Here is a 9,304-nt window from a genome sequence, read left to right as displayed (position 1 = left end):
ACTCGGGAGAGCAGGAGCTGGCCCTAATACATCCCTGGTCTGCCCTCAGGGATAGTCCAGATTCTCAACTGGACACAGAGCTCCCGTGGAGACTGGCAGGAGGAGCTGGGTGCCTCCCTTTGAGCTTCACAAACCTGGGTGCCTCCCTGCCTTTGGTCTCATCTTCCCTTTGCCTCCCACCTTGGTCTGGTCTTCTTTTTGCCTTGTTCTCTTCCAACAGGCTCTTCTGCTTCCCTCACAGGTAAATCAGCAAACACTGCAGCAATACCTGAGCACGAGGGCAAGAACAGCAACCCTCTCACCCCTTTCCCACCCTTTCCTTTCATCCCCTCCCCTCCCCTAGCCTCACTAACTCACTCTCCTGCTAGTTTATGGCCAGAACATTTTGTTTGCAAAGTGCTGTCAGATGCGACATTAAGAGGCACAGTAAATCAGAGCACAGGGGCCTCTCCAAGCCTCCGCAGATGAAAACCTTTTATCACAATTTGGATCTGTTTGCACTGGTATGAAAATTATGGCTCCAGTTTAGCATCAACTTCCCATTATTCATGTCCCTGTGAGCAGCGCCTGCTAAATTGGATTGTTTCAAGCCTCCCCGCCCTGCTGGCCCTGAGAGCCGGGAAGATCCCGCCCGGCTTCCCAGCCTCACCTTGATGTCCTCTCCCAGTGGGATGGGAGCAGGAGGGAGGATGCAGTGCACTGTGCATGCTCCTGGTTGGAGGAAGGCTTGGGATCAGAGAGAAGAGGGATGCCAGAGCAGACGGAGAGGGTTCTGCATCAGTGTGCTGGTATCCCGTGCATGGTCTGTGCTCCAAGGCATGGTCTGTGCTCCAAGCTACAATCCCAGCTCTGCTGTTGAAACCTCTTCAGGTGGAAAGTGCAGTTTGATACCTGTGGCTCTGTGCATGTCCCTTTCCCTGCTCCTCTGTGTCCAAGCACTTTCTGGTTGCTTCTAAGTGTTTGGAAGAGAGAAGCAGGGTCAATGGGTTCAGAAAGGAGGGAAAGACAACGGAGAAAGCTCTAGCAGGGATGCAGATGGAGCTCAGAGAGAGCAAGTAATCTTGAGCCACACTTTAATCCTCATTGTATTGTAATAAATCAGGATGTGCCTCCTCTTCATCTTGCTGAAGAGGCCAGCTAGAGGGGGTACCTCGTGGTAGAGAGGTGCAGGGATTATGAGTGGGGCAGAGTGGAAAGGAGGGACTTTCTCCTCTCATGTGCTGTCCCAGGCAAGAGCTGTGAGCAGCACTGAGCAGGCAGTGCTCTGCTCCAGAAGGAAATGCTCACCCTGGCCAAGGGAGGCTGTGGCTCTGCCCAGCAGCAGCAGAACAAATCTGCTTCATACCAGGGGCTCTGCCTTGCTCCATCCTGATGCTGCTGGGGTTGCAGTTTCAGGATGTGCAGCTTAAGTCAGACTCACTGGTGGTCAGTGCATCATAACAAGTCATTAGGGGTGAGAGATGGACCAAGAGACAAGGTCTGAGGGAGACAGTGAAACTGAGGGCTTATGCTGATCTGGGCAGTGGTCCTCAAGCTGGATAGGCATGCACCAATACACGTGTGGTGTCCCAAGGAGCCTAGATCTGCACACCTTTCAGATGAGAGAGGGAAGACCTCTGTTCTCCCCACAATATCTGGAAGTTCAACTCACACTAGTGCTCTGTCCCAGCAAACTGAAAAGTCCATCATATGCTCATTTCCACTTGAAACACTGGGATTCATGTTAATGAGGCACAAGATTTTCTTTGCAAAAAACTTAACTAGAAACTTCCCCTTGAAAGGCTGAGACATCACTGAGCCTTGGTTGAAAGTATTAGATTTTCCTGCCAAACCTGCCTGAGGCTTCATGGAAGAAACAATTAAGTATTCCTCTGGACAACATCAACTGGAACAGTGTGAAATCATCGTTCTAGGGGTCTGCTAAGAGTTAAACCATGTAAGCAGGGTTTATGGTGTTTGGAGACCACGCAGGATGGAGGAGGAATTGCCCACCTTCAACTGCATTCATGTGCAATTTGCATGTGCATGCGAGAGATGGAGCAGGAGCAAGTCCAACACAAAATCAAGAGAGAAGCAACAGAATAAGAGGAACAGCAACATGTGTGATATCAGCAGGAGAAGAGAAAGAAAAACCTTTTCTAGATGAGGTTGGCTAACCACACAGATAGGTTTCAGGAGACCAGGAGCTTCACAGAATCATAAAATCATAGAATCATAGAATCATAGAATCATAGAATCATAGAATCATAGAATCGTAGAATCATAGAATCATAGACTAGTTTGGGTTGGAATGGACCTTAAAGATCATCCAGCTCCAAACCCCTGCTAGCATTTGTGCTTGCTAAGTTGAGGGATGCAGCCCTGCATGTTTGCTCTTGCTAACTAAGAGGGACCATTCTTTCATGTTGTCCTGTCCTGTCAGCATGTGTGCCACATAATAACACCAAAAAACTCCCAAGCCCCTGCACAACAGTGTCCATCTGAAGCTGTTCCTGTGAAGAAAAACAAATCTCACAACAACTGCTCAGCCAATGCCAACCTGGGCTGTATCCAAAGCAGTGGGACCAGCAGGTGAGGGAGGGCATTCTGCCCCTCTATTCTAGTCTCCTGAGAACCCACCTGGAGTCCAGTTCTGGAGTCCTCAGCACAGGAAGGAGATGGAGCTGTTGGAGCAATTCCAGAGGAGACCACGGAGATGATATGAGGGCTGGAGAACCTCCCCTACAAGGACAGGCTAAGAGAGTTGCGGTTGTTCAGCCTGGAGAGGAGAAACTGTGAGGAGACCTTAGAGCATCTTCCAGCACTGAAAGGGGCTCCAGGAAAGCTGGGGAGGGGCTCTGGATCAGGGAGGGCAGGGACAGGATGAGGGGGGATGTTCTTCAGCTGAAAGAGGGGAGACAGAGATGAGATCTTAGGAAGAAATATTTTGCTGTGAGGGTGGGGAGGCCCTGGCCCAGGTTGCCCAGAGCAGTGGTGGCTGCCCCATCCCTGGAGGTGTTCAAGGCCAGGTTGGATGGGGCTTGGAGCAAGCATGGGAGGTGTTCCTGCCCATGGCAGGGTTTGGAACTGAACTGGCTTTGAGGTCCCTTCCAATCCAAACTAATCCATGATTCTATAATTCTATGGTGCAAGGGTTTTCCCACAAGAAAAAATTCTGACACAGTTGGGAACATTTATTTCTTTTTTCACACCTCTCTGCAGATATCTTGCTGCAATTGTAATTGCACATTTTTTTTAGACAACATGGCCAGCTGCTCTCCAAGCAAACCTTGGAACCTGTTGTTGCAAGGCAATAGGTATTTTAATTTTAACTTAATGCCAGCATGACTGCTCAGAATGAGACTGTGTCACCATCCAGCCAGTCCCTTCAGGTTTGTCTCCCACAGGCAGATCTGGAGTGAGTTTGCTGAGCAGGTGACCATCCCAATAAACCTGGATATTTCATATGTGGTGGTTTCTTTTATTAACACTCACCCATTGCTTCACCCCCAGGCTATCATCTCTCTCCGTGTTAAAGATTCCCATCTCCTGTCAATCTCAGGAGAAGTGAGATGACACTAATAAATATGCTTGATCGCTGTCAGTCTCCAGTGCTCTCTGTATCCTCCCTTGCATTGCAGGCTGTTCAGAGCAAGGCTGGCTTTATTTCTCTCTCATACATCACTTATTTGCTACACTGTCAGAGTCTGACAATAGCAGCAATAATTAACCATTTAATCTGAACCACACACTGAGTCCTGTTTGCTTTTGCTGTATATAAGATGGAAAACACTTTCAAAGATCTGAGTCTGACGCTTCTCAGCTTAGTGTTAAGTGTCTTGACTCTGGAAAATTGCTCGGAGTCTTTCATTTTGCTCTTTAAGCTCGTTAGTCCAAAGCAGCATTCATTCTCATTTCAGCTTCTTGAAATCCCTCCAAGATCAGTGCTATTATTCTTTCCAATGCCTTGGGAGCCGAACTAACACCAAAAGACATTCTCTTCCATTCCCGATGTCCAAATGGTTTAATAAAAGCCACTAGCTTCAACTTAGTGATCCTGTCATGCCTCTTGCCAAAGCGCTCGTCTTGCTCCTCCTGAAAGCTCCATTGCTGTTTCTATAAAGTCCTCGCTCTTCAGGCTTTCTGTGAATAACATAGATGATTCTAATATTCATAGAACCATAGAATGTCCTGAGTTGGAAGGGACCTACAAGGATCATCAAGTCCAACTCCTGTCCTGTCCCCTTTATTTACAACCTCTGAATTAGTTGATGGGCAAGTGGCTTTGTCTTTTCAATGGTGTGCGATGTCTGAATGGCATGTTTGGCTTTTAGTTTAGCTTGCAGGGAGAATGGATTTCTCTTGGTAAATGGCTTGCTTGAACCATCTGTCCTCACACGGATCGCTCCATCAGGAGAGGGCTGCGAAGAGCTTGTCCAAGCTCCTGTTACATTACTCCGACAGCAAATCCTGCATGCCTTGCAAGCCTGGGGTCACAGACAGGATCACAGAGAAGCTTCAGCCTCTCGTCAGGTTTGAATGTAGACTCAGACTCAACTCTCTCTCCACCATAGCAAACAACTCTCTATTATCTTGCCAGGCATTTATCTCTTTAGTCTTGAAATGGTCCATCAAGCCAGACGCTCACTAGGTCATGCAACCCCGGTTTACAGCGGGGGAAGTTAGTGAGTCAGGCAGGGTTTACAGTCTTTTCCTAAGGGATGTTCAGCTTCATTTCATGAACTAATAAAGTTGTAATGAGAGAGAAGGAGGTGTAGCAGGAGAAAAGCTGCATGCAGGAACCAGCCCTTAGCAGGCATGCAGTTTAGAAGAGACCCCTGACAAAGGCTAAGGAGAAATCCAGAGCGTCTGTCCTGTGTCTGCTGGTGCTGTTCTGCATCAAACTCCCTCATGGGGGGGAGCCAGGAGAGCCACAGGGAAGCCTTTCAAATTTAAACCCTCCTTTTCTCCCTCCACAGAAGCTCAGCAGCCCAGCTAATGGTGCTGACAGTGTCCAGTCTGGGGAGCACGTCTTGAGACATTGCCAGACAACAACTAGGACACTGCTGGGAGATAGTAAAAAGAGTTTCCTGGATGCCCGCACATACAGCCCACAGACCCCTCACTGAGAGGCATCCACTGCTCCAGGACATTTCCAGCTGCTCTTCCTCCATCCACAAAGAGATTCTTTGCCCCATCCTGCTTTTATTAAAGAGGCATCCCAAAAGCTTGTGGGTCAGCATCCCACCATTTGCCTTACCCTGGAGGAGAGCAGTGAGGGTTTTCCTGGGGAGAGAGGCAGATCTGACAAGAGCTCTGCAGTTTTGCATAGCCCTTGGGCAGCTGGAGGAGAAGGCAAACAGCAGGGAAGGTGTTGCAAGGGGATCTGCCTTTATTTCCCACTCAGCGCAGTCACACAAGAGGAGCAAGGGTAAGGGGTGAGTGGCAGGAAGGTCTTTTGTTCACCATGCATGAGGGAAGGTAATTTAGAGAGCACTGTCTGAAGTCACGTCTGCCTCCAAGTCCCATGTAGTCTTTGGAGAGCTCAACAGAAGATGGAAATTATGAGTTTAGGAAGATATAGATGCAGTTAATACCTATTTTACATGTGCAGTCTATAATATGTTGCCATAGTCTTGAAAATGTTGTGACTTGGAAGCCATAAAAGCTGGAAGGAACATGCTAATTGAGAACACAGTTAGGCTATAAATCTGGAGAAGATACCAGGGCTGGCAGGAGAGAAACCTAGGCCCAGGGAAAAAGGGAGGGGGAGGAACTCAACTAGAGAGTCAGGAGGGAAATTAAAGAGAAAGGAGAAAGAGGGAGAACACGGGACTCCTTGGTTCCCCAAGGCTGGCTTAGCCTCAGGTAACACTCCAGGTTGATATTAGAAAATCAAAGGAATTGATTCAAATGGAAGTGCCATTAGAAGAGAAAATTTAGAACAAATTGGCAGCATGAATAGGAACTAATTGCCAGAACCAGAGAGATTCACCCAAAAATTGTACAGAAAGAAAAGATGACATTTCCCCTTCTAACTGTAATGCATAACCTACAGCTGAAAATGGTCTCTGTAGCAAAGTAAGGGAAGTGATTAAATGTGATGCTAGGTATTTTTGGGGGGGATTTTTTTTAAGTATGAAGTGGATGTAGTCTCTTACAGAGCAGGAGGTCAGCCTTCTGCATCAAGAAAATAGGGAGAAATTCCAACAAAGAGTAGAGCTATTGGGTAAAAGAATGAATAGAATGTAGAACCATAGACTGGTTTCTGTTGGAAGGAGCCTTAAAGCCCATGCAGTCCCACCCCTGCCATGGGCAGGGACACCTCGCACTGGATCAGGTTGCTCAAAGCATCATCCAGCCTGGCCTTGAACCCCTCCAGGGATGGGGCAGCCACCACTGCTCTGGGAAACCTGGGCCAGGGCCTCCCCACCCTCAAAAGAAAATACTTTTTCCTAAGATCTCATCTCAATCTCCCCTCTTTCAGCTTAAAACCCTTTCTCTTCATCCTATTCCTGCACTCCCTGATCCAGAGCCCCTCCCTAGCTTTCCTGGAGCCCCTTTCAGTACTGGAAACTGCTCTAAGTCCTCCGCACAGCTTTCTCTTCATGAGGCTGAACCCAAACTCTCTCAGCCTGTCCTTGTATGGGAGGTGCTCCAGCCCTCAGATCATCTCTGTGGGTTCCTCTGGACTTGCTCCAAGAGCTCCATGTCCTTCCTGTGCTCAGGACTCCAGAACTGGATGCAGAGCTCCAGGTGGGGTCTCACTAAAGCGGAGCAGAGGGGCAGAATCCCCTCCCTTGACCTGCTGGTCCCACTCTTTGGATGCAGCCCAGGACACGGAGCCAACCATGGCTGTGAGTACAAGTTGTGAGTTCACACTGAGTTTCTCATCCACCACCAAGTCCTTCTCCTCAGGGTTTCTTTGTAATAGGAGAAAGTTGCTTCAGCTTCCATGGAAGGAAATCATGCATCAGAAATCCATTGATGTTCACTGGAGGGATCAATATTTGCACAGGGGTGATCTGGTCAATATAATCTGTTAGGATTTTCAAAACACTTGTGGGCAATGTCCCTCATCAGAGACTCATCGGGAAATTAACTTGTTATGGGTCAAAATGGTAATTCCTCTCCAGGGCAATTCTCCTGGTTGAACAATAAGAAAGAAAGGATACAAAAAACTAGTGATTTTCACAGGTGGGAGGGAATTGGCCCATGAAGTTAAATGAGGAGCTGGGTTGCAGTGTTCAGCACAGACATAAATGCTCTGGGAAGGTAGGGAGCAGTGAGGCTGCAGAACTCACTGATGGCATAAAATTAATTTGGGCAGGCAAACAAAACCAGACTGCGAGGAGCTGCCAAGTGTTGTCGTGGGACTGAGCGCCTGGGCCAGAAAATGATGTGGTGACATTCGACTTCGGTGGAACGTAATGTGCATGGGAGAAAAAACCATCTCACCTGTAGAGACAGAGCACTGGGAAGGGACCTTGGAGTTGCACCACCTGCTTCAAGCAATAAGATCACCTTGATCCGCTGGGGTGCCAGGAAAATAAAGCCAGTGATGAGAGCTGTTATAAAAGAAATACAAAGCAAAATGCACAACTTTTAGTTACCACTTTCTAATTTAAAAGTGGAGCCAGCTTTGAAGGGTTGAATGGGGTGGGGTGCTCACATATGGCATGGGAAAGGCAAGCAGCAATTAGTACTCAGAAGGCAGAGTTTAAAGCAAAGGCTTGAAATGGTATGAGGCATAAGTAGATGGCCCTGGAGGTATTCAAGATCAGGGAGGATGGGGTTTGGAGCAACCTGATCCAGTGGGAGGTGTCCCTGCTGTTGGCCGGGGGTAGAACAGGTTGGGGTTGAGGTCTCTTCCAACCCAAATCATTCCATGATTCTATGATAAGTAGCGCTGGCCCAGGAGCTGGCTTATCAGCGAGAGGCAGCATCCCCACCCTCAGCCTGGACTGCATGAGGATGCTATGAAGCAGCTGACTGCCTCCAAGAGGAACCTTGTTTCCCAGCTTTCAGGAAGTTCAGACCTCTAATTTGGGTCAGAAAAATGCAATGTCATGCATGGCTTGCAAAAGGTGCTCTGTCTTCATTGCTTTAGAAAGGTTGCCAGCTCCTGCATGGTGTCTGTCCAGCTCTTGGGAAGATATCTTGCAGATATCTTCATTGTAGATTGAACCCCCAAATTATACCTGAGGGACTGGGAAGGCTGTAACTCCATCATAGAAAGAGCCTTCTCCTCTCCCATGGGGTCATCCAGCAGACCCTAGCACTTTGCTTCTTTTCCAACATTTGTAGCTGCATTTGAATTCTCATTTTTAATGAGAATCATGATATGGTTTAGGCTGGAATTGACCCCAAAGTCCACCCAGTTCCACCCCCTGCCATGGGCAGGGACACCTCCCACTGGATCAGGGGCTCCAAGCCCCATCCAACCTGGCCTTGAACCCCTCCAGGGATGGGGCAGCCACCACTGCTCTGGGCAGCCTGGGCCAGGGCCTCCCCACCCTCACAGCAAAATATTTCTTCCTAAGATCTCATCTAAATCTCCCCTTTTTCAGCTGAAAACCATACCCCCCCATCCTCTCCCTGCCCTCCCTGATCCAGAGCCCCTCCCCAGCTTTCCTGGAATCCCTTTCAGTGCTGGAAGCTGCTCTAGAGTCTCCCTGGAGCCTTCTCATTTCCAGGCTGAACACCCCCAGGGCTCTCAGCCTCTCCTCACAGGGACACAGAGATGATAACTCCATGGCTGTAGCTGTTTATGTGACCAACCACAATGCCTAGGAGGGACCCAGACTCTTGCGCAGTGCTGTTTGCTGGTGGCACTGCCCTCGCTGCAGCAGTGATGCTCACCACAGCGCTTGTCATGCTAGGGCTGACGCGATCCCCCCTCGGAGCCCCCAGTGCTCAGTGTGCTGGCAGGCTGGAGGGGAGAGCTCCCACGAGAGAGCTGCTCTCGCACAGAGCATGCGTGAGAACAGAGAAGTGCATAAAGATCACAAGAGCATAATGTGGCCATGCCAAAGGTTCATGTAGCCTGGCGCTCAGCCCCCAGGCAGATGTTAGAGGATGTGAGGGGAGGTTTAGAGAGAGCCTTCCCCTCTCAGCCCTCCACCAGCATCCCACAAACAGCATTTCAGGAGCTTTTGGAGCTGGAAGTTGCACTGGGATCATCATCATCAGTGCTGCAGCTTTGTCTAATCTCTTTTCAGATCTGTTTGTGTTTTGGCCTCTGCCGCATTTTAGAGCAATGAGTTCCAGGGTTTAATTAAGCACTGGACAAACTGGTATGTTCGGGCTGCTGCCTGTCCAGCTC

Source organism: Phaenicophaeus curvirostris, chromosome 15 (assembly GCF_032191515.1).
Source record: "Phaenicophaeus curvirostris isolate KB17595 chromosome 15, BPBGC_Pcur_1.0, whole genome shotgun sequence".
Classification (NCBI taxonomy): Eukaryota; Metazoa; Chordata; class Aves; order Cuculiformes; family Cuculidae; genus Phaenicophaeus; species Phaenicophaeus curvirostris.
The sequence above is the reverse complement of the archived record's forward strand: the minus strand, read 5'-3'. Positions refer to the sequence as shown.